Source organism: Lagopus leucura, unplaced genomic scaffold, assembly GCF_019238085.1.
Source record: "Lagopus leucura isolate 7727_CA_CO unplaced genomic scaffold, USGS_WTPT01 Super-Scaffold_100159, whole genome shotgun sequence".
Taxonomy (NCBI): domain Eukaryota; kingdom Metazoa; phylum Chordata; class Aves; order Galliformes; family Phasianidae; genus Lagopus; species Lagopus leucura.
This window is the reverse complement of record NW_024962335.1, coordinates 2,259,829-2,283,827: the sequence shown is the minus strand read 5'-3', so window position 1 is coordinate 2,283,827 and position 23,999 is coordinate 2,259,829. Positions and strand designations below refer to the sequence as shown.

Sequence of the window (23,999 nt, the reverse complement as noted above, 5' to 3'; positions counted from 1 at the left end):
TTCTTTCTTTCTTTCTTTCTTTCTTTCTTTCTTTCTTTCTTTCTTTCAACAGCTCCATTTATTAGCAGGCTTTTGACTTTCAGAAAACTCAGCAGTTTTGTCAAGGTGTTTCCCATTCTCAGTGGACAGCTGATGTAATATTGCCATAATTAGATGCATGATCTCATAATCTGTTTCCCTCTATTGTTTCTGCTGAGGAAAATGCAGGTTTTTTTCTTAACTGCTTAAATAAAATACTTAAATAAAATTACTTAAGTATGGTGAAGCTGGAGAAGACCATGGTGTCACATAGGTAAAGAGATAGAGACACCATAGCCTTGGAAACAAGAAAGCACAGGATGGAGGGCCCTGTGTACCACCTCATTTCCTGAAGTCCTTGACGAGAGGTTTGTGTAATTCAGGTGTTGTTGGAGAACCTGCACTGCAAGAACATTTTTAGCTCCAGGGTTCCCTACCACTGTTGGTAGCAGGCGTGAAAATTTCTGTGTGAGACACATTGCTGAAAAGGGCTTTTTATTAACAGGCCTGTGGCTAATAACTTTGTCATGGTGGTAAGCCTTCTGTGAACTCCAGACAAGGCACAGCAATGTCAGTAGCATAACAAAGAGACAATTGGTAGGACTCAAGAGACCAGTGTTTACCACTGAGCTGCTTGCAAGTCATTTGAACTCTGTGCTTTTGCTTCTTTCTCTATGCAGTCTTGACAGTTATCTCCCTTGAAGGTGTTTTCAGATAGATTGGTAAAATCTGAGTTATTAACCATCACGTCTGTAAAACTGCAGGACATCACTGTGCCCTCCATCTACAGCTGTCAGCTCATGATCCTGCCCTGAGTTTCTGTCTTGTCTTTCCCAGTTCCCTGAGCCAAAAGTTACCATGGGCCACTGCCATTAAGACTATCATGCTAAAAGCCAAGGCACCCGTCTGGCTGCTTGGCTTTCTGTCTTCACGCTATTTTTACATTGATGGTGCTTTCTGATACGCCAGTCCTTCCACACTACTTCCATCAATGTAGCCATACTTGGGTATAACCGTGATGGCAAAGATCTTCTCAGTCCTTGTCATATTAACTGGATTTTGCTTCTGCAAGCAGTTAGTGCAATCTACAAAGAACCAAAGTCAAGAAGATCCAATCATAAGCTGGGTGGCACATCAATCACTTTCCCCAGAACATTCCGTGTTAAATAACACGAAGTGAAAATGCATCAGGGATCCAGCCTTCTGCTTACATAGCCCAGGGGAGCTTTACAGGAAGCTTGCAAAATTCAGTTTTCTCTCTTCTCTCAGATTCAGGATGTTTTAACAGATATTAAATGAGTATCTGAGAAAATACAAGCACAACCTGGAACTGCAGCTGTTTTAATTGTAGGAGCAACAAGCCATAAGATGTGTGCAGTGCTGCGAATATAAACATCTCAAATGTAACCCAGTATTACAACAGTTTTTAGGGCAACCTGTGTCAAGCAATAAGGGCTATACTTAAATATAGGTGCTAGATATGTACAGGGCCCACTCTGAAAGTAATACCTCTTATTTTGCTATGTTGGCCCACAAAATCAGAGCTGGATTTTGGTGACAGTATAGACTGACCCTTCTGACCAGTATTCTTTTACATTTTGTTGCTGTGTGAGAGATGGCAGCAGAGGGACAGCCTGACAGAATGGTAGATGACATGGAAGTGCACATGAAGCAAAGGTATGGCATTGAATATGACTGTGCAAAAAAAAAGGCACACCCATGGACATTTACTGACACTTGCTGAACATTTATGGAGACCAACCAAATGGATGTGAGCACAGTGAGGTGGTAGGTGGTGCATTTCAGCAGTGGGTTACCTTGATTGGTGCAGATTTTTAGGAGCGTAGCATGGAAGCTCTTGATCACTGCTGGCAAAAATGTGTAGCTAACGGTAGTGACTATGATGAAAAATAGTGTTTTGTATATGAGAATTTATTCCATCAAATAGTGCTATGGTGCTCTTTGTATCTGTTGTAGTTTCCATGGAAATAAATAGGAGGCACTACTTTCAATATGACCTATGTAGAAGGAAAACATCAGTGCTGAGAACTTTAATGGCTAAAATGTACTCTCACTTTGATTGCCTTCACCCTGGTCCAAATTGCTGTTAACAACTGAAATGCATTAAGGCTCCTTGGACCATGCCTTTTGCTTTAGCATCTCTTGAAGTCGAATTCCGCTTGTCTGCTAAGGTCCTGCTCTTTTCTGTGTAATTCCAGAGTTTGCTTGCACAGGATAGGCAAATTCTTTTTTGAATTTTTTTTGAGCGTGTTGCAAGTTTTCTGATCTTCAGCTTGTAGCTTCACATAGAATGTTAAAGAGCATTTGGAAAGGCTTTGTGGTACTAACCTTCTTCTCCCTCTGACGGAGCACAATGGCTAGATGCACTATCAGCCTGCTTGTGCTCAGTCACTGATCAGGAATGCAACACAAAAAGGCACACTGCCAAAATAATTGACGTACTCGAGTATGCTGAATTGTTTTTTTGATTGCTTAAGAAATACTTTTATGGCTGGACAAACAAAAGATAAAAACAACTGCTAATTTTAGAGTGCTTTTTCTGTTATTTGTTTAACATGAATTACAACACAAGTCAATAAAAATCCATTTCAATGTGACTATTTAAAAGGAACCTGATAACAAAAGGCAATCTTTGCCTGCCATTTATTTTATCTCCACTTTCCTCACACTTACTGATACTGAGCTGGTTTGATATAAACAAGCAGCAGTCATTGCAGGAAAGGAGCTAGTGATGGCTTCCCCAGTGTTGATACATTCTCTTTTAGACAATGCAAGAAGCAAGAAATAAGTTGATCCCTACTAGTTTTGACAGAATAACAAAAGAAAGTGGCAAAAAAGCAAGAAACAGAACTTTCTGACAACTCAAGCAGCTAAAGCTTGAGAAGTCGGTAATTAAGAAAACCAATAAGTGAATATATTGAGCTGGACTGATACAGAAGAGAATCTTGGTGAATCTGGTGTTATCATGAACAAGAGCACATCTGCCTGCCCTTCTAGAGAGCAAAGAGAGAAGAAATTAAACACTCTCTTAGTCACCCTTCAGCATGCGCTACAAAAATCTGTCCAAGCACAATGAAAATTAGCACAATCAGAAATAGATCTCTCTTTTTCCTGAAGAACACTTTCAAACAAAAGTATAAGCTTGTGGAAGTTTTTTGAAGAAAGGACTTCTTTGTTGCAATCAATGATTTTAGTATCTAAGCTGATGCAGTTTGATTCGTATTTGTGAAGAAAACGCTTAACTGCAAAATTGAGGGTTATATTAGGACAGCTTTATAGCCAATCACTGCAATTATTTCACTCACATTAAATCATCTGCTGCTTTTTTTTTTCTCTGTAACATTTTTACAGAGAATATCTTTGAAGCATTTATTATTCCTTAAAAAAAGCCCTGATGAAGAAGTAATGTGGCCAGGAGAATATGTATGTAATCAGGCTTCTGTTGGCTAGTATTGGCAAGATTTCACTTAATTTAAGCAACCTACAAGTAATCTTTTCCTTTTTTTCTTTTTTTTTTTTTTTCTACTTTGGATATGACGTTCACTCATAAGGCAAATCTGACTTGTGAGTAAACACAGGGCTTCTGTGCAGCCGAAAGCTGCAAAAAGTACACATTTTTCTATAATGTAAGGAATCAGTATTCATAATCTTTCATCTCTTAGACCCAGCCTAAAAGCTGAGTGTTTTCCAAGGCACTAGCTCACTTCCCCAGCCAGACCTAGGGTGTGCTGTTCTGGCCAAAAGAGCTCAGCATTCTAACACCCAATGGTACTGGTCACAACTGTTAATGCATTTCAGCATACTCTCTTTTATGCACAATACACTATCAGAATATAGGATACTGCTTTGTAGAGTTCTGCCAGTGGGAAAATGAGATATTATCGTGCCTTTCTCATCAAATTAGATCTCCCTTCAATTCTTCACCAAGCACCCTGCATCATTTCACAGCAATACATTGTATTATCTCAGTCAGAAGTTCATGTTTCCCGTGATCATTTTGGTACAAGCACTACAAAGAATGTGATAAATCTTTCCGAACCAGAAACCAAAAATAACTCACAACCAAGTAATCATAAAATGCATACATCTTATGCAAAAGTTCTGAAATGAGACAACTCAAGAGCTGTCCATGAACAAGTGAGGACCATTGTGCACATCCCTTCACTAAGGGCTGTGGCAGAGCGGAACACTGGTCGTCTCAGGATAACCACTGTCAGATTCTGGATCCTCCTCTAGTTCACTTTCTGCAACTAGGTGTTCTTGTTTGCAGTAGGAGCATAGTACCATCCTACATCAAAAATGTTATGCAGGGTCTATTTTCAAACCAGAGTGATTTATTAGACTGGATTCGGCACAATAATATGCACACTTGGTGGACATAGTGGAGTGGCAATGTCATCATTTCCAGAAGACCTTCAGTCCTTGCTATTCAAGATCGTCAGGATATAGAAAGGGATTTGGAGAACCATAGAATGGTTTGGGTTGGAAGAGACCTCCACCAGCTAGACAATCTTAAGGTAATTTAGTTCCAACCCCTCTGCTACAAACAGGTACACTTCTCCCTGCAATAGGTTGCTCACAGCCCCATCCAGCCTGGCCTTGAATGCCTCCAGGGAGGGGACATCCACAACCTCACAGGGCAACTTGTTCCAGTGTCTCGTCACTCTCACAGTAAATAATTTCTTCATAATATCTAATCTAAATCTACCCTACTCCAGTTGAAAGGCATTTTCCCTTGTCCTGTTGCTACATGTCCTTATAACAAGTCCCTTTACAGTTTTTCTGTAATCCCCCTTTGAGTACTGGAAGGCCACCATAAGGTCCTCCTAGAGCCTTCTCCAGACTGAACAGCACCAACTGTCCCAGCCTGGCCCTATAAGGGAGGTGCTCCAGTTCTCTGACCATCCCTGTGGCCCTCCTCTGGACCTGCTCCAACAGCTCCACGTCCTTCTGGTGTTGGGAGCCCCAGAACTGGACGCAGTACTTCAGGTGGTGTCTGATGACATCAGAGTAGAGAGATAGAATCACCTCCCTGCTTGTCTTGATGCAGCCCAGGATACTATTGGCCTTCTGGGTTGCAAGCGCACATCGCTGGCTCATGTTGAATCCTTCCTCAATCCACACTCCCAAACCCTTCTCCTTAGGGCTACTCTCAAGCCATTCTCTACCTTGTCTGTGTCTGTGCTTGGGATTGCCCTGACCCAGGTGCATGATCTTACACTTGGAAGTTCCTTTTAAAAGCAAAAATTGTGCATTTGTAGTTCCTTTTAAAATATTATCATATACAAACCCATCAACATTTGTTGACAACATATTTCACAAGAGAAAAAAGCGCTTTTCTATTTCAAATAGAATACTGTCGTGTACTTTATGCTAGTGTTATTTATACCAAGTCAATAGGAGAATAGTCAACATCCTCCTTATGAAAAAAAAAGTTATCGTAAAAAACAGGCATTGTTTAAGATTTCCATTTAAAAATAGCATATAACCTAACTCTTTATTTCAAAGTGTCAACAAACCATACATCTTTAATTAGATTTTCATTTATTTGCATTTAAGAAGAACAAAAACTTTTGAGATAGTGCTCTTTTCATTTGAAATTCTTGAAGCACTTCAAAAGACGAACTAGCCTGCTGCTTTGATATTGCTGCTACATTTCAGAGTATTATCATGAGCAAAGAACTCAAGCCCTAAGAACTTCCTTTTATTCTAAAACCAATGGCATAATCACTTTTTAAGCACATATATTCTGATTTTAATTGAGTGCTGCACAAAATCTTTCAGTATATACAGCAATAAAGTGGAAAACAAATCAAAATAAAATAGTAGACTTTGCGTATTTCTAAAATATACTGCATTATCCTGAAAGACATACAACAAGGAAAGTAATGTAGAAATGTATCAGTTTTCTCAAATCATTAAAGAAAAAAAAGTCACAGTAAATTCAGTTCATAGCACTGTAGTTTCTTTCTATTTAGTAGTATTGGACAATTTTCTATTTGTTTACTTCCTATGTTTTTTCTTATTCTTATATATTATGTTTTGGTGGGGACCAAATGTTGCACTCTGTTATTTTTACGGAGTTTTCTTTAAGGTCATCAGGGCAAAAATCAGGATACTCCATTTTCTAGACATTGATGTTCTCTACCTTATTTTATGAATAAAGCATACCATAAATATTTAACAAAATATTTATTTGACAAATTCAAACAAGATTTCCTCTAAATACCCTTGGAATACACATGCAGGGATTCATGTCTATTGATTCACTTGGGATGCCTGGACCCTCATAAACAACAAACGACCTTCTTAATTTTTATTGGTAAAATGGTAAAAACAAGAATTAGTGTCTCCGTTTTTCTCCTGGATGTAATGCTCTGTAGATTGCCAGTATTGTTGCTGCCATGTATGCTGATTCTTCCCTTTTGTTCCCATCTCCATCCAGAGCCTTGCAAGAAGGAAATCTTGAGCACAGAAACGTAATGGCATTGCAGGTCTGAGGAAGTCAGCCCATCTTGTCACCGCAAAGAAGTCTGAGTGTGCCTGGACCCCTCCTGCACTAAGGAGCACCCACTGACACTGGGCCCAGGGTCTTACCCGGGGTCTGTTCTTACGACCTAACAAGCTCTTCCTTGTATCATACTTAGAACTTATTTTTCACCATGCTGGAAGACATACAGAATTGATACATATAATATTATAAGTCTTTTCTTCTCACTGCTGTCTTCTGAATTCTCTTCAGCTTGTCCAGGTTTGTCTGCCTGCCAAAACTACTTAGAGTGTTTCAGATGAGCAGACGAGGAGGGCTTCCTTGTATCAAGCACAGCAAAATATTTGACACTCATCTTTTTTCCCATTTTCACCATTATCACTCAGCGATTCATAGTCTCAATCTTTTGTACTGCATTTTGTCAATTATTTCCCATTTCCTGTTTGAAAATAGGACTTAATTTCAGAGAAGTCATTCTTGACTAATGTGAATCTTCTGCTCCAGGGAGCAGAGTGGGGAGGAGAGTTTGGTACAGGATTTTTTAGGACCTCAGTAGGAAAGGCCTTACAAAAAATGGCATAATAAAATTTCTGATCCAATAAGAGAATAAAAAGAGAAAAATAGAGAATGAGTAAATTTTACATCTCTTCAAATGCTGGAAACCCCACTCAGCACAGGGAGACACCAGTTAGATTTTCCCTCTACAGTTCCTGTATGTGAAGGAGTTCCTTCTACCTCCTGTGCCCTTGTACCTTTTATTTTATGTGACAAAATCACGTGTCTTCCCTGGCAGCCTGGTCTGTCATCCCTGTCAGAACATCCACCAGGGTGCAGCAGTTTCCTTGCAGCAGGTTTCCTTACAGCTCATGCTTTTATCAGATCAGTTTAAGCCTAGAAGACTAGGTCCAGCAGAGCAGATATGGCCCATTCCAGGTTACTGGCACCTTAAACGTAACGTCTTCTGCAACAGGGAAGGATGCTCAGTTTTGCATTGTTGAATTCAGACTGTTTCTCTTTTTCTATCAAAATAATACTGCATATGTGCACCTAAGACCGTTTTTCATGCGCTGCCCTGACCTCCCATTAATTGGGCTCCTATTTATTCACTTAGGTGGGTAAGCATAACAGACCTGTGAAGCATATCCGAGGAAAGCGCTTGTCATCATCTTTATCTACAAAGCTTTTATCTCATAAAACACATACACAGGAGATTCATATAAACATATAAAATACTAAGAGTGAGATTGTCTTACTGTATAAATATAATAAATTAAAACATACATTTTCACCTGCAACATCAGCAACACCAAAAGACATTTATATGGATGCAGTATGCCCTAGAAAGGTGTGGATTGTGTAATTCAGAAAGAAAATTATTATTAAGTATAAAAGAGAATAGTGTAAGTAGGTTACATAGATATCCCTACATGTGTTTTCACAGTATAAGCATGAGTAATAGGTGTTGAAAATGAAAGAAAACACCTATCTTGTTACGGATGTATTTTATTCTCACTTTCTTCACAAGAACTATTTTCCAGAACAGAAAAATTCCTATGTTCAGTCTGTTTTTCACATACTTTTGCAAAGCCAAGGCCTTGGTTCTTTGTCTCATCCACACACCTATACATTGTCATTGCTTCATGACTGTAATGAAAGACTTAGCAGTAAAAGGGCTATTCTCTGCACCTGGATCTCTCTGACAAGCAATGGTAATGGCACAAGGAACCCTTTAGTCCAGTTGTGTAGAGCTGAATGATTAAATTATAGCTGAGAATCAGCTATTTCACTGCTCACCTGGCTTTGTATAGCTCTCAACCATAACACTCTTCAGGTGGTCATCTCCAGCTTTTTGTTAAAGAACTGAAAAAAGAAACACCAAAAGAAAGCACTTTTCTGTGTTTTTCAACAGTTAGCATATTTAACATATTAACATAACAGTTAACATCCAGTTAACATATTCACACTGTGATAGCACTGTGGTTGCCCCAGGTAGCAGCTGTCAAACACTTGGAAGGATTTTTATATTTAAGGATAGAATTTTTGCCTACATGGCCTTCACTCAAAAATAATTGAGCTGCTTCAGTGCTGACTGGCAGGATTTTTCTTTTTGCTCAGAAATGAGAAGTAGAAAATTACAGTCCAAAAGGTAACGAGTCAGAAAATCATTATTTGAATTCAGGTTTTGTAGCAGAAAACATTTTTCAACCTCAGTTAAAAAAAAAAAATAATAATCCCAAAGAACCGTACTGCCCATGCAGTAATGCAACCTATTAAAATTAAAAGCATAAGGGAGAAAAGCAGGAGAAGCAAGTAGGTTATTTGGAACTGAGATATATCTGTTGGTGCTAAGCACCAACGGGAGTGTTGCTAGTAGATGTTCTCAGCTGGAAAAAGAGAAAATGGAATGTAACACAAATTTTCTCTCTTCAGAACACAGCGATTCATGTCTCATTGTGGAGGCTTTCCACAAACAGCTTTAGCTCTATTTGAGCATGTAAGTATTCAATACAGAGGGAATGAAAGGGAATGTTTGGACAGGAGCTGTAACACAGACCACAAAGCAATTTTGGTGCTTAGCATTACACCTGAAATGGGATGCTAATATATTTGCTGTTGTGACTGTTATGTGGGATTCATAAGAAAGAGACAGCTTCATATAGACACGCAACTTTTAATAATAACATTCAGACAATAAAACAGCCATCACAATATCCATCCGAATGAATCTCAATCCTTTCACAGAAGGCAATGTGCTATGGTGATGATATTTAAGGAGTGTTGAAAGGGGACTGAATAAATGACACTTGTATATTTAGAAATTAAAGAAAAAGGAAACCATTTGTCCCTGAAGATTGATATTTCAACTTCAAGCACTGAGAACTAACATTAAACCTTTTACCGCACTCAAACCCTGCCACACACGTATAAGATTTTACAACTCAGTCAAGGCACTTCTGTTCTCTCATTGAATCAAGAAAGGGAAATGGAAACATATAGTTGATGAAAAGACAAAAAGAAGGTCCAAGGAAGCCACTGGGCTAAGTGGGTAGCAGTTGCTAAAATTTCCATTGCAGGCTCTTTTTTCAGCTTACAGAACTTACTCATAGAAAAACCCTCATCAAGCTCAATTGTGCCTGTTCCTCAGCCTGCATACAGAAGAGAAACATTTTAAGCAGTGCCTATTCGGGGCAGCAAAGTTTACTTTTCTCCAACTGTTCCAGGAACACTTTCAATCTTGACTACAGATACAAGGTTTATCAGCCTCAACAGGATGTATATATGTGACAAGCAAGAAGTCATACTCCTTCTTAATGCATTAAAGGCAGAAGTTGCAATGCTGCTGACAAGTGCTAGGTAACTCAGTACCTAACAGCACATGCTTACTCATCCATTTGCTTAGACAAATCTGCTGTGATACAGGCTGAAGAAGAATTCCATGGCCACTGAAAATGTATAAATGCAGGAAATTCAAGATTTTACATAAAAACTCTTCTTCAGTTCAAAAACTGTCATGACTTCTTTTCTAATTAGAATGATTTTCAACCATAACGGTAAAAGGGATAAATAAGCCTCAGGTAGCCACAGTATATTTGCTTCAAATATCTGACTCGCCATTTTCAAAGACAGAAATGAAAACTTTGCTTTTAGCCCGAATCCATCTATCCCCTTTTGTTTCTCATTTTCCATTCTGTTTCTTACAGATGTAAAGTAACACAAGGGTCACTTGAATTTCCTATAAAACTGCACAGCTTGGGTGAATATAATTATGGGAAGGCAAATGCATATAGGATAACTGCTTGCAGAAATCTCCTATTAAAGTTGATTTTTTTTTCCTCTTATGTACAGACCTCCTCTTATATACAGTCATTTCACTGTAGTCTAACTGGGGGGACCCTCACAGGTGGGAAGTGACAAGGACTTGAAGTTGTGTATCAGTACAAAGTTACCTGCATGACAATCTATTACTCCTTTGGAATGTTTCAAGCACTCATTGCAAAAGTGTCCAGTAAGCAAAAGTTTGCTATATTCCTTCAGTGCAGAGATTTTTCAAGTAATGCATTTCTTCCCTCTGTTCTGAGAGATCCCCGTTTGGACTTCCACAAGAATTTTGTGCCAGAGATTTTCTCTGCTTGTGTTATGTAAAAAAATCATCCCCATTCTTTATCACCTGTTAGAAACATGTAATTTTTTTCTGTTTTATGTTTTTGGGCTCTTCCATATCGTTTAAATGCAATTCTGAATCTTGTAAGCTTATGAACTTGTGTGTGACGTCTTTAGCTGATCCAGGTGATTTAGCCAGTATTATATCAGTAATAATATACATTACTATATAGAGAAGGAATATCTCTGTTTATAGAGAAGAAACATATAAAGGAGAGTACAGCATAATAATTCGTATAACATACAGAGTAACATTGGGATCGACAGGAGAAAATCTTGCTATGTCTGAGCATCACTGGAATGACTTTCTAGTAGAGCAACAGAAGCCTCTGCTTTCTCATTCAGAGAAGATATTAAGGGAAAGGAGAATGACTCTCAGAAAGGCTGTAAGGATAGCCTTATATTCTGTGGATAGCCAAGGTAACAGCATTTAGTGCAATGAGCAGATAATATGCTGAATTCTCTCTTTCTTATCACTTCCATGTCAATTCAAATACAGTCAGATCTTGATTACAACTGCAGTGAACCATAAATAGGTTTGAGACAATATGAAGCAGGCACGAGTGATTGTGATAAAAAAATGAGGCATGAAAGGCATTGCAGATGCTGGATTTCCAAACACACACACAAAAAAAAAGTAAAGAAAATAATTTAATCTGGGTTTTCCTCCATGACAAGGGTTTTTAAAATATCTGCTAGATTTTAGAAGTAATTGTGATCTGCAAGTATCATAGAACCATAGAATCATAGAAAGGCCTGAGTTGAAGAGGACCACCATGATCATCCAGTTCCAACCCCCTGCTATGTGCAGGGTCACCAACCAGCAGACCAGGCTGCCCAGAGCCACATCCAGCCTGGCCTTGAATGCCTCAAGGGATGGGGCATCCACAGCCTCCTTGGGCAACCTGTTCCAGTGCATCACCACCCTGTGTGAAAAACTTCCTCCTAATATCCAGTGTAAACCTCCCCATCTCAGTTTAAAACCATTCTGCCTTGTCCTATTACTACCCTTGTAAACAGCCATTCCCTCTCCTGTTTATATGCTCCCTTCAAGCACTGGAAGGCCACAATGAGGTCTCCCCAGACTCTTCTCTTCTCCAAGCTAAACAATCCCAGTTCCCTCAACCTTTCCTCATGGGAGGGGTGCTCCAGTCCTCTGATCATCTTAGTGGCCCTCCTCTGGACCCACTCCAAGAACTCATTTCCTTCTTGTACAGGCCTGGATGCAGTACTCCATATGGGGCCTCACAAGAGCCGAGCAGAGGGGGATGATCACCTCCTTCTCCCTGCTGGCTGCCTCTTTTTTAATGCAGCCCAGAACACAGTTGGCCTTCTGGGCTGCAAGCGCACACTGCTGGCTCATGTCCAGCTTCTCGTCCACGAGGACCCTCAAGTCCTTCTCCACAGAGATGATAAAGACATCAGAAGGGTTTAAACCCATAAAAAGTACCCATCAGGAGAGGGAGTCAATAGAAGCAAGGTGAGAAATTACAACGGGAGAATCCCCAAGCATGTTCTGGCAACCCCTTTGCCTTTGTCTTTCCCCTGGAAGACAAGAAAGCAAGGTGCTTTCCTACTCTGCTTTATTTAGCATGGCAGCAGGTGGATATGCCTAGTATCACTGAGGTGGTCTAGCCTTAGGATCAGCATCTGTCCACCTAATGGTACAGTTATTAAAAGGCCACTGTAATCAGCCAAACAGGAAGATTAAACTGCTCTAATTGGAACTGTATATCGCTCTTTTTACATGTTCTGATTTTTGTTTTCCTTAGGTTGCTGTTACAGTCATGCAACTCTAGTGCATAACTTGATGGTTCACAGTACTACTCACGCTGACACTATCTTCCTTACCACACAGGATAATGAAGCCAATTTACATGAGTAATTAGAGTATCAGAGGCAAATGAGAGACATAACCTCTATGTAGCTACCAACCCTATGTGATTTTCTGTTCCAATCTTTTATTTAGAAACAAAACACCCTCCACAGATAGAAACCTTGATTATCTGGAATTCAAAGAGACTGTGCATCCAAGCAGCACTTCTGCTGAACTCTTGCTCCCTATGAACCTCTTTTATAGTTTACGTTAGTAATTTCCAGCTCAAGGCTCTCAGTTAAATCATTTCAGCTGTTCATCTTAAGAGCCACCCACTCAGAGGTAAAACTGAGTACTACATAAATAAAAGCTTGACAAGAAATTAATGACATTCATAACTTGCAGAACAAAACTGGCTTTTTTTTTTTTCAAGACTACCTTTTTATTTCATTTACTACTTGACTTTTTCTCCATTAAAGAAATACAAATTAGGGTGTTTATTTATAAAAGTCCTCAATTCTCTCGTGTCTGGAATTTGCAAAGTTACCCTCAGATTTTGGTGAAGAGGAGTGTATTTTAAGCAGAATTCTAATTTCTCATATGATTTAGCAGTTAAGTCATAAACATATGTCATAAACATATGTAAACATACGTTGTATAAAACATAATGAAGCAGGCAGGAACCTGCATCTATTTAATTAAGTCTACCAATCTGTCAGTTCTACGGCATTCACCTTTAATTGTTTTCATTGGATATTTTGATTATACTTGATAGTTTTAAGCTTCTAGACTTAGAATGTGCTGTAAATAGCTCTGCCCACAGAGCAGATCTCCTGCTCCTGCAGTACTCAGATTGTCTGGTTTGCAGTTGTCCTGCACCACACATGAAGAAAAGACATTGAAAACTAACCTCTCTAGACCATACAGGTTTTTTTTTTTTTTTCTATTTTCTTCAGAAAAACAGATCAGATATAGCATGACAGTAGAATCTCATAGGAAATTATCCACATCAAATAACTGATAACATGTACCAAATGTCTTGCTACATTCAATCCTTTCTGGGGCTAAAAATGCAATGAAAAACCAAGGCAGGATTTATTTTAAAGCCTGTTAATGATGTTTGCAAAAAGCATTTATGAGTCAGAATGCAAAGCTTGTTCCATGGTGACTTAATTTGCCAGCCAAGAAGTGCTCTCAAGCTCTGCTAATCAAAAGAGTGAAATGCAGCCTTTGGGATCAGACTGAGCCTATTACTCAGAAGCTGAGAAAATTTTACTTGAGTTCCCAGAGAAGCCTTAGAATCTTTTTTTTCCAAAATACAGTTAAATAATTTTTACACTTTGCCACGCCAGCAGAGTGAAATCTCAGCACAGTACAAAACAAATCAGACACGCAAATGTCTGTTAATAATAAAGACAGATAGGTGTATCTCTTTCACAGTTCGAGAAAATTACCATGGTTTCTGAGGCCCTTATGGACTTCAGAAGCTTATTGCTGTATATACCATCACCTAGTTATTTAAAGGTCAGTTGACAGATCACTGAGGTAGTTGGCTGTGTGAGGAATACTTTTTTCTAACAGCTGTCTCTTGATGCAATGATTCTATTATTCTCTTCTATTATCCTTTCTTGTTTTGACTTGCTCAGAAAGTTAAAAAACCCTTACATTGTTCACTCCTCTAATCACACATCAGTGTCCTGTAAAACACCCACAGTGTGTACGTTAAATTACACTGCCTTTATCCAGCACTTTTTCAGCCACTATTATTGATTAGCAATTCTTTGGTTTGATTATTCATGGCTCAAAATTTTACTATATGTACTTCTTTGTTATCTCCTAGTGTTTGATAGCCAATAGTCTTCCTTTAATGCCCCAACCACTAAGCCTCTCAGCTGGTATGAGAACAGACGATGGAGAGTTTGAGCTAAGTGTGATGCTGAAATTCAACCTCATTCCCACATGGATTATCTGCTGTCTCCTAGTTTAGGAGCTTCTGCTTCTTTATTTCCCTCAATTTGAAATCTTGCAGGTTTCTCCCCTCTTTCTCGCTGTCCATTTTCATCACTTTACCCTTGAAAGTCACATCCAGATACTGTGAGATGCTCTCCACCAATTTGAAAGTCTTTATCTGAATGCTTTTTGTGTCTTCAGCAGTGCAAAGCCAATCAAATTTGCATTAACAGTGCTATTAGCATAGCCCTTCAGGGGAACATACACAAACTCATTTGACAGATACGCTCCTCTAACGATGCTTAACAGGTGAAATCACACGGTGAGGTTGGCAGGGCCCTTTGGATCCATCTGTCTGTTCCAACCCTTGCTAAAACAGGCACACACAGAGCAGGGTGCCCGGGATCGTGTGGGTTTTGAAAATCTTCCAAAAGAAGACTCCACAACCTCTCTGGGCAGCCTGTGCCAGCACAGCACAGAGGTGCTTCCTCATGTTCAAAGGGAATCTCCTGGCACTGGGCACCACTGAGAAAAGCCTGCCTCTGTCTTCTGTGCACTTTCCCATGGTGATAATGCCCCTGAGTCTATTCTTCCCCAGGTTGAACAGTCCCAGCTCTCTGAGCAATCTTACCTCCTAGGAGAGGTACTCCAGTCCCTTCATCATCTTCATGGCCCTTTGCTACACTTTCTACAGTATCTCTGTGTATCTCTCGTACTGGAGAGCACAGAACTGGACACAGTATTCCAGGTGTGGCCTCATCATGCTTGGTAGAGAAGAAATGAATCACCATACAGTATTTTACACTCCGAACATACACCAGCATCCTTTCCAGAGCAGAAGTTGTATAAACAAGAAATTGCTTCGGAGCCTCTGGATCTCAAGATCAGTATTTCTAAAATTTAATTTCCTGTTTTTCTTTTTGATTACTGTACTTGATAAATTGTCAGCAGTTATTTCAATAAAATAGACCGTGTGGCACATTCACCTATCACAGGTAATTCTGTATTTATGTACATATCTATATTTCATACAGAAAATATATATTCAGAAGACCCTAGTTACCCTCAATTTAGTGTCATTTTATGCATGCTCTATGTTACCAGTGGGTTTAAGTTTTTGTTGAATAATTCAACACAATATTTTTCACTGTTGGTTCTTTCATTTATGCTTCTATTAGGTTCTCACAGCTACACTCCTTGTAAGTCTCTTCCTATCTGGAAAAATAATTTTCTTACCTAGTGGTCACACCAACCATGCCTATAATTTCCTTTGCCTCTCCTGTAAAGACACTTTTTCCAGACATTTACATTTTGGATTTCTTCATTTTATAGAAGACTCATGTCAACGACTACTTGTATCATCCTCAGGCATATTCATTCTCCAACTGTTTCTATTTAACCACGTATCTGGAACTCCAAGGAAAGACCTATGAGAGATTTGTTAAGATCTTTTTTCTGCTGATCCAGAAAATGCTGTACTAACTTTGTATGTCTCCTGTATTACATTTGCATTTCACAGCAGAGGTCTCTTAGTAATTGTTGGACACGGTTAAAGAAAGGTGACAAGATTAACACGTAAACTGACAAGTTTAATACAAGTAAATACATCTGCGTACAAAGAAATCTTAACTCTTTCCACTACAAGCCACCAAAGAAAGCCCTGTGAGTATTATGCAATTCTCAGGAAGCAAAAACAAACAGCACTGGGATTGTCTTCTCTGAGGACTGCTGTGAGGCATCCATGTCATTTAATAAATGCCCAGGCAAATGGACATGATACGCACTTACTTGTAATCATCCTAAAACGATTAGTCAGGGTTTCACAGAATCACAGAATCACAGAATCACCCGGGTTGGAAGGGACCCCAAGGATCATGTAGCTCCAACCCCCCTGCCTAGCAGGGCCACCAAACATACACATTTAGATCAGGTTGCCCAGGACCCCGTCCAACCTGGCCTTAAACACGTCCAAGGACGGGGCATCCACAACCTCCCTGGGCAGCCCGTTCCAGGGCCTAACCACTCTCCTTGTAAAGAACTTCCCCCTAACATCCAACCTAAATCTTCCCTCCTTCAACTTAAAACCATTTCCCCTAGTCCTGCTGTTGTCAGCCCTTTTGAAGAGTTTACTCCCCTCCTGGGTGTAGGTTCCCTTCAGGTATTGATAGGCTGCAATGAGGTCACCCCGCAGCCTTCTCTTCTCCAGGCTGAACAAGCCCAACTCCCTCAGCCTGTCCTCATAGGGGAGGTGCTCCAGCCCCCTGATCATCCTAGTTGCCCTCCTCTGGACCCTTTCCAAAATCTCTATGTCAATATCAATATCCTCTTGCCAGCTATGAGCACCTAAGCTGACTTGTGCCCCCAGAGCACTCAGTAACTGTTAGCTGATTTGTATCACATTTAGATCATTGTTTTAAAACTTTGTCAGCAATGCATCAGTTAACACAGCAAGAGTGAAACTGGAATGTTACATATTTCAGATTAGATCTGTCAGATTTTTGTTTAAATACATACTGCATCAACCCGTCTGTGCTGAAGAAATGTTCTTTACCATGTCAATTTCATATGAGAGCGATATTTGCTGAAACTAGGAATTTGGATATGCTCAAGAGACAGACTGACTAGCAGTTTGTTAATATTGATCTCAGGGCCATATAGGCATCTATCAGACTTATACTCTTACCAGAAAATTCCCTGCTGTCAGAAAGTTTTCTTCAGACATTAGCTACATAGCTTTGATTATAATAATAAAAAAAAAAGAACTCATTTTTAGTGTTATAATAAATTCTGTAAGGAAAGGATCAGGCAGGTTCTGAATGTCAAGCAGAGACAGCATAGAGAGGTTTTATATTATAAATTTCTTCGCTTTTAAAAATTAAATACTTTGGTAATGGAATAATTCAACGAAGCGTTCAGCTGAAATATCCAAGATTAAAAATACTGCAATAATTAATACAACTACTTGTTACGAGGAAATAATATAAATAGGACACATAAGAAAATGCTATTTTGCTCCCTCGTAACGAGGACTGAATTGAAAGTCAGGACTTAGAGGGACCCGTACTCCATGAATATAGAAAAGGCTACTAAGCTTCTACTTCCAGCAACTTTGATCCTAAAATTAAGTCATATTGAAAGCTGAGGAAAAGTTACAAAGCAGTAAAAATTAAATAGCTCAGTGCTATCAACTTATTGATTTTAATAAAAATATTTATATTAATGAAATAAGCATGGCATCTGAAAGAAAATTATAACTTTGCTTTATTTCTTGAGAAAGCAAGCATTAATCCATAGCGCCACTGAACTTCTACTTTAAAACCCATGCAAGATAAACATGAAACTATGAAAATATACCACGATAATACCACGATACATTGTGTAAGAGATCCAGTCAGTTTATGATCTTGACATTTCAGAATAGCTGTGATCTTCATTATTTAAAACATCCACAGTTAAGGAAGAATTTACAAATAATAGATTTTAATAAATCTTTAAATTATTCAGGCACTGAGTATCTATTTGGAATGTTTTAACACATGGAGAGCTATGCAGTCAGTCCTCTCCAAATCCTAAGCCACATTTTCTCACTGCCTTTGGCCTGACACTCAGTTTGAGAGACAGTCACAAAATACACGTGCAGAACTGGTCCCATGAAGGAGATAGGCCAACCCACATCTGACCTGGGAGTATTCTTCAGTCTAAATGGGTTGTGAGCGGTGAGACAGCATCAAGAGGAGTGAACTGGACCTGAAAAGTTTAACAGAGGTGGAACTCTGAGTGTTTTATGATGTTCAAAAGCCACTCTTAACTTCCTGGAGTAGCACATATACTTCCTTGGCTCTGTTCTCAACCTTGGGGTACAAACCTGCAGCCTTTTAATCCAGAAAACTTGGGATGTCCTTGCCTGTAGCAGACCAGAGGCACTGCACTAAGCTACTGACACAGACCTGAGTTCTTCTGAGGCTTTGACTTGAATACCAGATGATGACTATTCTGTTAGCTTTTGCTAAGATTTATACAACTGTATAAATTCAAGCCACCTATTCTGCACTTCAAAATAGGTAGCATTTATCTGTGACAGACTGGGAACAGATTGGGACAGTGTGAAATTGCAAAGGGGTAAAAGGCTGGAAGATAAATTATGCCGATGCTCCACTACAGAACAAAAGGAAGAAAGTATAGCTGCCATTTTCAAACTCACAATAATAATTTTTATTACTCATATAAATGTATGTATAATTATATATATATATGTGCACACCCATAATAAAGAGAAAGAAATTGCTGTACATTGTGCCAAAAGTAAGAAGTACCTTTTTCTTTAAGAATTGGAGAGAAAAAGAAATCAGACCTATTAACAACATTCAAAACTAAGATATAAATTATGAAAGGGTCTGTAAAGAAGGGAGAGGTGATAACATAATTTGTGTCATTTTGCTGACAGTCAGCTTCACAGCCTGCTCTGCCAGACACTAAGAATAGCAGCATTCACCCAGCAAGGAAAGCTGATTAAAGGCAGAGAAAGGTAAGGACAAAGAGTTTGTTCCTTTGTTGGGATTCCTGAAATGCTGAATATTTATGCTAAATTATCATCGCAGTTCACATGCTTCAACTACAACACATCAATTATTCTTTGTGCTACTGAAAAATAAATGGCATTTTCTTAGCAGTTAGCTAATCTGGACACAATAGCATAAATTATAGTTAAATAATTGATGTCTTTGTTGGTGTCTTTTCCAATCTCATGAGTGGTTAGTGAGAGCAGTGACTTAAGTTTCTAATTATAATGAATCTGTCTTGCCTGCAGGAGCAGAGCAGAGCATGAAAGAGCATACTCTAATTCAGGAAGCTGTTGTCACGAGCCACGTGTAAGATGACATCATTCTGTGCTAACAGGCTACAAAAACAAAAGATGTTTTAAAGGCACATATACCCAGCCACCTGCTAGTGCTTGTAGGAACATATATGTATATATAAAGTTATATATATATATATGTATATATACATTCATATATGTATATATACATATATATACATATATACATACATATATATATGTATATATGTATAAAATAGATAGTCAAAAGATAATTAGAGAAAGCCCTGCAATCATTTCCTTGCTTTTTTGTTTGTTTGCTTGTTTTTTTCTATGACAAGACACAAGATACTTCTCTTTTTTCTCTGTGAAGCATCAGGAATTATTCACATCCTTTCAGAATGACTCCTGGTTCTTTTACTTTCAGAGCTCTCATCCACACAGTTCCCTATGTCTTTGCTCAGTTTTTCCCCTATCTGTCCCACATTTTTGGAACTTAGACTGCTGAAAGGATAAAATACTTCAGGAGTTCTTATAGACTGTTCTTGCTTCCTATAAGTTACGTGAAGACAGCAGTACAATTCACATTTCTTGATAATTCCTGAAATCTGACAACTTCAAATGTTACAGCAGCTGGCTAAAGCTGAAACTCCATAGCATATAGAGAGAATCATTCTGAAGAATTTGCTTTCTGTAAAATATCCTTCACTACTGATGATCTCTCTTGTCATGTTTTAAGTTTGCCTACATCCAAAAAAATCATTTTGGATTCATTCAGTGTTTCCTGATCCCCAATCAGAAAAAAAAAAAAAAAAAAAAAAAAAAAATAGCATGAGAAACCTACTGCAATCTATCAATGACAATGATGCAGGCAGTCAAGATAACCAAGCCTCATTCCTGCAATTCACATAGAAATGAAGGACCAAGGCAAAGAAAATTCATCTCAAATCAGCTGTCTCCTTCCTTTGCCAGCAATGTGCTGGGGCTCTCTGCAGCAACACTCCCTTGCAATTATAACCCTCCAACACCATGACGCTACATTGCATTGCTGAGTGATTAAGGATGGATCCTAACAGCCCGATAAGACAGAAGAACTGTGCTAAATTCAGATACTGCAGGAAAACTTGGAGACGCTTGATTGTGACCTCTGGGCCCAATACTGACCAGTTCAAAGGAGAAAGTGGTTAAGCATTTCTTAAATCTCTTGCCATCTGCTCTCTAAAGCTTTAGAGTATTTATATTCTGTACTTCTCTAAACAAGGCCAGCTTTGTGGCTGACTCATAATCCCACTCTCTGAAACTGATTTACTTATAGGAGAAAAGTAGTCTTCGTAAAAATGGGGGTAGAAACCCCTTTCACACTGCCCATCTTTGTTTATGCTGCTCTACATGACTGACCTCAAGTCCTGGTGAATGTGGATTAATGCCTACAGTATCTTGAGACCTCACTGGTAAAAATATTTAAATCATTGCTTCTAAAATGATTGAAACGTGATGTAAATGGGCTCAGCCACAATCATTTTTGTGTGAACAAAACAGTCATTTTTCTCTTTTTTTTCCTCACTGATATCAAGGTAGAATGTCATATAGTGCCAGCTACATTTCATTTATGAGTTAGTAAAAAAAAAAAAAAGAAATAATCCTTTTAAAATGTCTAACATCTGCATTTCAGCTTTGCCCTAGATTACTGACCATCTCTGTACTAAAATATTTAGAGTCACTGACTGGCAAAACACATCTCTACTTTGCCCATTCCCCTGGATTTCCTCAGTTCTTCTATCAGTCCTGGTGATATTGACTGTCTAATTCATTGATAGTAACATAAGCCGTATAAATTAATGTATGCAACTGATATATTATCTTAAAGTGTACTTGCTATGCTCAGTATAAAGCCTGACTGTTCTTAGCTTGTCCACAACGCTGTTTTGTCGAGTTAGCCTGTAAAATAATGGCTGTTGTGTTGTCTTCAGCTGCACTCCATGTCATTATTTGCCCGGTAGCATAGGGGAGTGCCTTTGAATAAGGCAAGTTTAAAGCCTGGGGCTTCTCTGCAGAAACATTCCCCTACTCAACTTTCCAGGGAATTAGCACAGCTGAGTATCATGGAGCCCTGGATCCTAAAATAGCCTTCATGCCTCACTGAGGTTCATTTGATGAGTGTACATGTACAGAGAGACTCTTTTCCTGTGTGTATCACTGAAAGTGGTTTTAGACTTCATTTCTCAGGGGTTGAATGCCATAGAAACACAGTTAAAAAGCATTTTCTGCACTTATTATTAACAAAGTTCCTTAGCAGGCCAGTCTCACAGCACAACATCCATTTAAATACTCCATTGAATACAGCGTAGTTGATTCACAGATGTAAATAGCCTTCAGCTTTTATCAGAAATACTAACACAGGAATACAGAATTGCAGTGCTGGGACCTGTGGTACATCAAACATGGTATTTTAACGGAAGTGAGGGGAGCAAGGAATAATAGCATGACTATCAAAGAGAGTGGGGGAGGAACTTAAGCCTTTACAGATTGTCTGCAGAGATACAATTGACAGATCTGACAGAGCTACAGTTGGCATTTATTATTACAGAAAAAAAAAAAGATCAAAAATTGACTTTTATATATATATATATATATATATATAAGAAGCACTTGTTTTTAAGCTCATTGGTCATTGCCTTTGTCATTTTCTTCATTGTCTTCAAATTTTGCACCTGTTTTGACCTTGTATCAAACCAAACACCCAGAGCATCTACTCCTACTCATCTGCCTGAAAGGTGGTACAGCAGAATTAGGGGGAGGCTAATAGCTCTCTCCCTCCCAGGCGGGAATCTCTTGTAGAGGGGAAGGCCCATCAGTACATCTGTTTTGAGCAGTGTCACCTCTGGAAATAAGGTGGAACCTCATAAAGCAAAGAGCAAAAAACCTCTTCTTGGACTTCTCAGTCAGGTCTCAGCTGAGGAGCTTCAGTGGTTTCCAGCATTTCTGCTTGCTTCATCACCTCTGTAGGCTTTCCCAAATTCTTTATAAACATTCTCTTCTAATTTAAAGGATGTTGTCAATGAGAACCAAAAGCAAGGAGCCCCACTGCAGCTCAGCTCTGCCCCCTGCTGCATAGAGCCCTATGATATGACCGTATACTGACTACCATGATAAAACAGACCAAGCCACTGCATTCAAAGTAGAGCTTGCTCACAGCTGAAAGTTTTTGAATTTTGATGTCTCCAGCTTTCAGCACTGCAACAGCATTCAGTTTTACTGCAGAGAAACAGCTGAGGAGTTGGAGGGGGCCAACGTAGACCCAAGTGGCCTGCATTCCACAGGCTATCAGTAGTGATGAGGTCCTGCACTTCCTTCTACTTACATAAGGAAGGGTCTAACCTGGCAGCAGACATCACTTTGTATTATAACATACAAATCAGTAGAGTCTCACACTAAGACTGCAGTCTATGTGGCAGTGTTCCCCACAAGCAGGGAGCACTGGCATCTGACGTGGCAGCACTCAGCAGGGCAGCCATCCGGCTGTAATAGAATCATAAAAAATCATAGACCCATTTGAGTTGGAAGGGACTCTTAGAGGTCATCTAGTCCAATTCCCCTGCAACAAACATGAACATCCACAGCTAGATCAGGCTGCTCAGAGTACGCTCCAGCTACACAGAGAAAATTTAAAATATAAGTAATGGAGGATGGTGTTGCAAGGTCTGAATGTAAAGGGGAAATCCTTCTAGCTCCACACCTCACGGTTCTAATCCCCATATCAAAAGGTGATTCTGAACCAAGATCCCAAATCCCCTGCTCTTTGCAATTGTTATCTGTTCATAATAGTCCTCTCTCCTGGAAATATCTTGAAGTATAGCCAGGTTCAGCAGTTTCACATAAACAGATCCTAAATCCTTCACAAGCTAGGAAAACAGACACAGCTTGCCTTTTGCATGAGTACTAAGAATTCACAGGTATCTCTAGAGGGAAAAAAGAAAACAGACTTTAAATCTCTCACTGGCCCATCTGTGTGATAAAGAGTTTCCCTTCTTGCTGTCAGAGAACTCAAGCTCAAAATAGTCTCTTCAGTCTCACTTCAGGAGAAGAAAAAAATGAATGAACTGCAAAATTGAGACCTTTGGAGGACAGAGAGCAAAAGACAAAAATGGCAAGTCTAGCAAATTCCCATCCCACAGCCTGCTGATAGCAGTGCCCTTCTCTTGCTCTTGTTCTTGCTTAGTTAGTTTCTGGACTGTCATGTGTTCTGATGGAAATCCAGTTACATTATTTCAGTCATGCATAATCAAATAAAACCCTAGCTGCCCAAGCAGGTTTTGCACAGGGCTCTGGAGAGTACAACAAAGAGAAAGTCAACTCTACAAAGTCCACTGGATTCCAAAACATTTATTAGTTCAGTCTTAGTAAATAATAGACATTGTATAGGGCTCATGTTCCACACTGGCTTATAACCCAGGATGGTAGTGGACGTTGGAGTATATTCCCCAGCTGGCATGACAGAAAAGCTGGTCTTAAGACAGCAGGGAGAGCAGACAGATTTATGGGTTTTCATTACCCAGATTCCTAAACATCTTTCCTCTTTCCCAGCACATGAGATATCATCAGGTGATTAAAAGAGGAGCTCCCATGACAATAGAAGGAACTGCAGTAATAGGCTATAGCTGGCCCAAGTGTATTCTATATGCAAGTGTACGTATATGCATAATACACATATATGGGGTTTAATTCTG

At 39.2% G+C, this 23,999-nt stretch overlaps 1 long non-coding RNA gene across 1 annotated transcript in view; it reads right to left on the bottom strand.

Annotated features, from left to right (window-relative positions):
• LOC122190118 overlaps nucleotides 1-23,999 on the bottom strand; it is a 32,505-nt gene that overhangs the window by 809 nt on the left and 7,697 nt on the right. The window contains exon 2 of the long non-coding RNA XR_006182082.1: nucleotides 8,324-8,389. This is a non-coding gene — a long non-coding RNA (uncharacterized LOC122190118). The remainder of the gene's footprint in view (nucleotides 1-8,323; nucleotides 8,390-23,999) is intronic.